The sequence below is a fragment of the Mustela nivalis genome, assembly GCF_964662115.1.
Source record: "Mustela nivalis genome assembly, chromosome: 12".
NCBI classification, from domain to species: domain Eukaryota; kingdom Metazoa; phylum Chordata; class Mammalia; order Carnivora; family Mustelidae; genus Mustela; species Mustela nivalis.
Window position 1 is genome coordinate 100,685,476 of NC_139031.1, and position 8,474 is coordinate 100,693,949.

Here is an 8,474-nt window from a genome sequence, read left to right on the forward strand (position 1 = left end):
AATTCTTTAACACCAAGGACTTTCACACTTGCTCTGCATAAGAAATCCATCCCCGTGGCCACACCTTACACTTTTTCACTGTTTACAACTGTTTGTTTGCCTTTTGAAATCTTAAACTTCTATAGTCCACTCTCTGAGAAACAGTTCCTGTCAGCTCTCTCCATCTGGCTCCGAACGTACCATTTCACAGCATCCATGCTTCTGATTCCTGGAAGGCTCTATTTTCCACAAACTATCAGTTGTTTTCTGGCTTCGCTGCTTTCTTCACCAAGTTCAGTTCCCCGAGTCCACCTACCATTTCTTTATTGACATTTCCTTGTGGCCCCACACTTTGCTGTCCTTTTGTGGCTTCTGCCCACCGGAACCTGAGTCTAGCTCGCTCCCCATGCCCTGTCCAGTGTGGCGGCCGGCCAGTCACGGGCTGCGGTCACTCTATTGCGCAGCACCAATTACAGAACATTTTTGTCATCACAGAAAGTTCTACTGCACAGCAGTGCCTTATCCAAACAATGACCTTTTCCTCTTCTACACCTTGTGGTTCACAACACTCTTGGGTTAAACAGAACAACTCTCAAATTGGTATCCCTTGAAACTTGAGTGTGTTCAACTTCAGTGGTCCTCAAGGATGCCTGAGGCTCTTCACGTTAGCTCTGCCTCCTACGTCCTTCTGCCTCACTACAAAATTTCAACTGTTTACTCAAACCTTCCAACACACTGCCTTCACCACTCCCAGCAGATGAACTGATCCTCCTTTTCACTGCAAAAATTAGTTATAATTCGTGAGAATTATCTTAATTCCCTTTTCTGTCAGGTGTAAACCCATCTGTCTATGCCCACACTTAATTTCTTCTTCCTACTTACAGAAAATCCTTCCGCCTGTGCTTAGGATCCCCTCATCAGCCCACAAATATGTATTGAGCAGCTAATAAGTGTAGGCACAGTTTTAGGTGCTGAGATTTAGCTGTTAACAAAACAGTGTCTCTAGCCTCATTCTTATGTTGTCAGGTAGACAATGAAGAAGTATCTCGAATGGTCATAAGTATAATGGAAGGAAAAAAAAAAAAACAGTCTGGGTATTAGGGAGTGTCAGGGTGGAGTCAGTTGCTAGTTTACATTGAGCCGTTAAGAAAGGCCTTATTGAACAGGGACAGCTGACCGGAAAGTCAGGAAGTGAGCTAAGGGGCCGTCTGGTGGAGAAAATGAGGAAATTCCTGGCGGCAGGAGGGGTAAGAGCAAAGGCTCTGGGGCAGGTAAGGGCTCTGCGTATTGGAGATATAACAAAGGTGCCACATGGGTGGACTGTAAGGCCAGGATAACAGAGATAAGATGTGGTTAGGGGCATGGCCAGATCATGTTGCTCCTTTCTGGTACAGTAAGAACTCTGAGTGGGCCAAGAAGCCATGAAATGGCATAAGTAGGGGAGGGACCTCATCTGAGTTTTGTTTTTTAAAGGGTCATTTTGAGTGCTGAGTTCTGATCATCCTTTAGAGGCAAGGATGGAACAAGGGGTGTTTGCAAGGAGGTTATTGCAATGATTCAGATGCAGTGACAAACTTTGGTCAGTTGGGATGGTGAGTTCACCAAAGTGGTGGTGATGGGGTGGTAACAAGTGACCTGCAAATGGGCTTATTTTTTTTTTAAAGATTGATTTTATTTATTTTAGAGAGAGAGTGTGTGAGCAGGGTAGACAGGGGCGGAGGGAGAGAGAAACATGAGCAGACTTCATACTGAGCACAGAGCTTGATGTGGGACTCAACCTCACAACCCTGAGATCAGACCTGAGCCAAAACCAAGAGTTTGACTCTCCCCTGACTGGGTCCCCCAGGTGCCCCACAAGTGGGCCTATTTTTAAATCAGTCAAAAGAGGATCACAGACTCTACCTGGGCTGTTACAGAAGAAGGGACCAGCAAGGGGCCAGTAGCCAGCCACAAGAGGGCTGTAGCCCACCCCACAGTGGCCACAAGTAGAAGGACTCAAAGATGGCCTTGGAGCTCCCTCCAGGGAATGAGTCAGCCGTGAGCCCATGCCAGGCCCACAGGGCATGTGGCCGGTTTTGTTTTCCCTTGCTATGTTTTGTCAGTGGTGACAGGCTCAGCTCTGGAGATGTGGGGTGGAGGGTTGGTTAGAGGCAAGAGAAAAGAAGGAGGAATAAGAGCAGTGAAAGTCGGAGGTGACCAAGAGTCAGATACTTGCAGCACCACAACAGATAGATGGCATAGAGCACGGCATCTTTCTAACACCCTTAATTCCAAAGCTAGGTAACAGAAAACCTAAAGGGAAATTCCTCCGAGAGAAAGGGACCTGCTCCTAAGTTGGCAGCCTGACAGTGGCCACAGGGGCACGTGGAAAGTTCCTGCTCATGGTTTCAGCTCTTCTCCCCATAGACCACCAGCACACACCCCTCCAGCGAAAGGTCTGAGACTAAGATGTTAATGGTGTTCAGAAAAGTAGAAAGGAGGATATAGGACACTGCACCTATTGTTTTGAATGGAACCACAAAAGAACCCAAAGAGCCAAAGCAGTCTTGAGAAAGAAGAATGAAGCTGGAGACATCCCACTTCCCGGTGATCACACCATCTTACAAACTGCAAAGCTGTAGTAATCGGAACAGCACGGTATAGGCAGGAAAACAGACAAACTGACTGGTGGAAAGGAATGGAGAGCTCAGGAGTAAACCCATGCACATGTGGTCAATTACTTTGTTGCAAAGCCCCCAAGAGTAGACAATGAGGAAAAGGACAGTCTCTTTGATAAATGGTGTTGGGGAAAACTGAACAGTTGCATGCAAGAGAACGAAACTGGGCACCTTACCCCATAGGCAAAAGTCAACTCAAAATGAAGCAAAGACTTGAACGGAAGACTTGAAATCTTAAAACTCCTAGAAGAAAACAACATGGTAAGTTCCTTGACATCACTCTTGGTGGTGATTTTTTGGATCTGACACCAAAAGCAAAGGCAAAAAAAAGCAAAAATAAATGAATGGGCCACATCAAATTAAAAAGCTTCTGCATAGCAAATTAAACAATCAACTAAATGAGAAGGCAACCTACCCTATTCAGGACAAAATAATCTATCTGATAAGGGATTAATAATCAAAATACGTAAAGAAGCCACATAACTCAGTAATGACAAAGATCAATCTGATTAAAAAGTGGGCAGAAGAGGTGCCCGGGTGGCTCAATGGTTTAAAGCCTCTGCCTTTGGCTCAGGTCATGATCTCAGGGTCCTGGGATTGAGGCCCGCACTGGGCTCTCTGCTCGGCAGGGAGCCTGCTTCCTCCTCTCTCTCTGCCTGCTTCTCTGCCTACCTGTGATCTCTGTTTGTCAAATAAATAAATAAAATCTTAAAAAAAAAAAACTGGGCAGAAGATCTGAATAGACATTTTCCCAAAGACATCCAGATGGCCAACAGGTATATGAAAAGGTGCTCAATATCACTAATTATTAGGGAAGAGCAAATGAAAACCACAATGACATCACTTCACAGCTGTTAGAATGGCTATTACCAAAAGGGCAAAAGATAATGAGTGTTGGCAAGGATGTGGAGAAAAGGGAACCCTTCACTGTTGGTGGGAATATAAGTTGGTACAGCCACTGTGGAAGATAGTATGGAGGTTCTCAAAAAATTCAAAGTAGTACTACCATATGATCCAGCAATCCCACTTCTGGGTATAAAGCCAAAGGAAACAAAAACCACTATCTCAAAGAGATATCGCACCCCCCCACACACGTTCATTGCATCATTATTCACAGTAGCCTCGACACAGAAACAACCTAAGTGTTCACTGACCGATAAATGGGCAAAGAAAATGTAGTATATAGGAGAAATGGAATATTATTCAGCCATGAAAAAGAAGGAAATGCTGCCTTTTGCAAACAACACAGATGAATCTTGAGGACATCAGGCAAAGCGAAGTAAATCAGACAGAGGAAGACAAATACTGTACAATCTCGCTTGGACGTGGAATCTAAAGAATATGAACTCACAGACACAGAGAATGCAGCCTGGTGGTTGTCAGAGGTGGAGGGTGGGGAGTGGGTGAGATGGGTGAAAATGGTTAAAAGGTACAAACTCCTGGTTACAAGAAAAATACGTTTGGGGGGTAGTGGACAGCATAAAAATAAAAATAAAACCAAGTTAAAAGAACAACATTAAAATTGGAAAGAGAGGTGAATGGAAAGGAGTAGAAAGTTCAGCAGCAGATAGATCGGTGGAATGAAGCATACTGTATAATTGTACACATTCAACAGGTGATAAAAATGTCATTCCATAAAAGGAAATCGATAAATGATTCTGATTAAAGCTTTTTTTTAAAGTTATTTTTGAAATTCAACTTGAACTTCATATTTTTGAAGTTATGAGTCTTCCCTGTTCTGTATGCCAAAACACAGCCCAGATATTTTGGATTAAAGAATAAAATATCAAAAAACATTTAAAGAAACATGTAGATGAATATCTATTTAACTCCACGATGGAGAGGAAGCTTCAGTATAAAGTAAAAAAAAAAAAAAAAAAATCTTATATTAGTCTACAAAAAATGCAAAGTCTCTTTTTATAAGAAACATTGTGAACAAAATTAAAGGGCAAATAGCTAACTGGGAGAAATTAAAATTATATGTAGCTGACAATGGGTCAGGGCCCTTCATATAAAAGTTCTCATCAATAATAAAATTATTTAAAAATATATACATATATAATATAAATTTATATGTAATAAAATTTTATTTAAAATATAAAATTATATGAGTCAAGTTGTTATAAATAAAAGATATAAATGATGGGCAAAAGCATGAACAGCTACTCTGAAGAAAGCTGTTCAGATGGACAACGATATGTTTTATCCCAACTAATAGTTAAAAATCAAAGTTCCCACAAACCATACATTATATTTGGCCTGGGGGAAAGACTGTAATAACATCCAAGCCAGGACACAGGAGAAGAACCATGCCCTATGCTACTGGTTGTAATGGAAATACATAAAACCCTTTAGGAGGGCAATTTGGTAATCTATAGGAAGGTCTTAAACATGCCCGTGCTTTTAGATACCATGATTCAACCTCTAGGAATTTATCTTTAAATAATAATCAGAGATGCATTGGAGAGTAAAAACCCATCTGTAATACTATAATTTGTAAAATTTTGGAAACAAATTCAATGTACAATAATAGTAGACAGGCTTAAAAATAAAGGCACATCTATACGATAGATTACTCTTCTGTCATTAGTAGTTTCAGGGACTTAGGCCATCGAAAATCATCACCCTATAATGAGAAATGAAAATTATTATACAAAATTATGTTAACAGTATGACTGTAATTTCGTTTTACATAGACGTGGAAAGCATGGCTTATATATAGGGTATATGTGTATATATGGTAAGTACATGGTACATATACGTATATACATGTAAATGATCTTTATCAAAATTTTAATTATTTCTGAGAGAGATGGTTAAGTGAGGTTTATACTTTTGTCGCCATCTATATTGTCTACATTTTCTACAAGAGTGCGTGTTTCTTTAAAAATCAAGATAGATGCCATTTAAAAAGCAGTAATTTTGCATTGGGAGTTGCCAGATAGCAGAGAAGGCTCCCCCGATGCAGCCCTCTTAGGCTTTCGTTCCGTACAGACGCGCCAGAAGAGGGCGCCGCAGCCCCTCCCCACACGCAGGAGCGCTCGTTACCTATCAGGGATGGGGATGCTCCCTCCCCAAGTCCGTAGCATCCGAACTTGAAAAGTCTCATTTCCCTAGTGGTCACATTCCTTTTCCGGGTCTCCCGGAAATTTGTACAGAAGAAGGATATGTAGTCTTGAAGGTCCGATAAGCGCTCCCTCTGGTCACACTCAGGGTGGGTGGCCTCTGTCCGGTCACCCCTCTGACCCCGGCTGCTAGATCCCACGAGTGCCCCTCGTCAGAAGAGGCTGAGGCAAAGCAGGACCCAATTCAACGGCTTTGCCTTACTGGCCACGCATGGCTTTATGGAAGTGGGCCCGTTCACACCTACAACCTAACAGGCTGCCCCGGCCCCCAGCTGTCCCCAACCCTTCCTTGCTCCTTAAAAAGTGCATGCTATTCTCCTCGATATCGATAGGGGGCAGCAGATATCTTGGCATCCTCGGCTCTCTAAAGGAAGTTTCCAATTTGGAGATCCTCAAGTTGCTCTCCATTATAGGACTATTTTACTTTACCACGGGACGTGGCCTGGCAGTTCCTTCCTGCACTAGCTGACCATTTTGGGAGCCTAACCCCTTTCACCTAGTAAGAGTGATCGTAACTCAATACCGAGCAAAGGTGAATCTGAGTATTAAAGTGTCCTGGATAATAATTATTGCAGTTGGCCTCCGCTGACCGAGTTAGTTTCATCACTATCGAAGCATGTCAAAGCCCCAGACTTCTCTTTTGGCCTGTCGTTCGTTCAGATTCTCCCACACGCCTAAGCCCTCAGGATGGGGCTGCGAAGAAAGCAAGAGGGAAGACGTTTATCAAATTGCATCTGCAAGACCCTGAGTTGAAGAGAAGGAGGTATAGCTCCGCTCACAGTAAAAAACCGAGTTTTCTCTGATGTGTCCGCATAACGGAGATGCTTTTCTTTGAACAATGATTATTTCTGGAAAGGATGCTAATAAGGGATTTACATCTCCTATATTTATCTCTACTTTCCACGTTTCATACACAGAATGTGTGTTAGAGAGAGTGGGCGGGGACCACTGACCAGCCTGACAACTTTGTTCAAAATGTTTTACAAAAGCGACAGAAGCTTGATGCTGAGCTCCTGAGCAGCCCAGAACAGACGTCTTCTTTTGGTTTTACTCACTTGGGTTTTGTCCACTTTGTGAGTTGTCAAAGGTGGGGACACTGGAGAAGGGAAACGTAGATGGACCAGTGACATTCCAGTCAGCCACAGAGCCACAGTATGCAGGCGGGTCCCCCCTAGGACCAGTCGGCCCTGATTGCTTTTTTTTTTTTTTTGTCAGAGAGAGAGAGAGTATGCATAAGCAGGGGGAGTGGTAGAGGGAGAGGAAGAAGCAGGCTCCCCGCTGAGCAGGGACCCTGACAGGGCCTGGATCCCAGGACCCTGAGATCATGACCTGAGCCAAGGGCAGAGGCTTAACCGACTCAGCCAGCCAGGTGCTCCCCTGATAGCTTTTCGTAGCTCGTCTGCCCCCCTCCCTGTGCTCCATAGAGAGACAATGACAGTTCACTTCAGTTTGCTGAAGTTTTGAGAAAAAGGAGAAGTACTACCTAGTAGGTAGCAGGCACGCCCTCTGTGCTTTGTGGGGCTTAGCTCATAAGCCCTCCCCGCAATCCTCTAAAAGGGGGTCTCATTATTGCCAGCATTCACTGGCCAGGTAACAAGCAACAACTAGGTCATTTGCCCAGGACCCCCAGCTTGAAAGTGGTGGAAGCCGGATGTGAATCCAGGCAGCCTCGCGGCAGGACCAACTCCCTTAACCATGACTTTTTGGCCCATCTTTACATGGAGTTTTTCCTACTTCAGATCCCTGGAGGTGCAGAGACTATGCCCTTGGTGACCAGGAGGCCGTGGGTAGCCGCATCCATCCCGATCATTTGGGTCCTCTTCCCGATGGGCTGTCCTGTCCAGTCAGACGCCACCGGGCCAGTGTGAACCGAGGGTCACTTGGGATGCTACGTATGGTTCCAGAGACTGCCTCCCTCTTAAGCCAAGGAAGAAGCTATTTAGGAAAGGACCTTCCTCCTTGGAACAAGGACCCTTGGGGGAGATCTGGCCTTTCCGTGCCTCCATCTGAAAGCTAAGCTCTTCTATGGGAGTCTGGATTGAAGGTTAGGGATGATGGCTCAGAGGGGGAAAGTGTGAAATGGTAATCGCTTTCATATGACACTTGAGAAATGTTATAATAAAGCTGAGTAAATGGGAGCGTGAGTTAGCCCAGTCTTTTGCCTAATGATGTCACCCACTTTCTACTTCCTCCAGCCTATGATTAATAAAAGGGGGATTATTACAGTAACTCATTCCTAGTGGGCAGCAGTGACGTCAGCAACAGCTGAGCAAACTGACTACATTTAGTCGTGCGTGTGTATGTGGGCATTTTTTTTTTTTCCTTGTGACTAACATGAAGCTAAGAGCATCTAATAAAACAAAAGCTCCTTGCAATTTGGGAACTTACTGGGTGAACTCTTTTCTACAGGGAGCACCATTTTAATTTTTCTCATGTCATAGTTCAATAATCATATTGGAGTTAGCCAAATGACACGATGGGCTTTCTGCCCCTGTTCACTAATCAATCCCAAATTGATCTCGGCTCTTTGGGAGAAGCTGTTTTCCTTCTAATACAATGGCTCTCCCTTCTTTCATTGGTCTCTCTCACCCTTGAAAAGGAACTCAGTGAAGACCAAGAAAAGGGATGGTGGGCTTCGGTAGTTCTTCTGAAAGTTGAAGATGAGTTGTAGAATCTGGAGGTTCTAAACTCTCAGAACATTGCACCTACAGTT

The 8,474-nt window shown here is 43.9% G+C and overlaps 1 long non-coding RNA gene across 1 annotated transcript; it reads left to right on the plus strand.

Annotated features, from left to right (window-relative positions):
• The first annotated feature begins 1,201 nt into the window (after positions 1-1,201).
• LOC309845824 lies at positions 1,202-7,899 on the plus strand. The gene is made up of 2 exons (XR_014301522.1): positions 1,202-1,250; positions 7,501-7,899. It is a non-coding gene; the product is annotated as an uncharacterized lncRNA (long non-coding RNA).
• Positions 7,900-8,474: the final 575 nt, after the last annotated feature.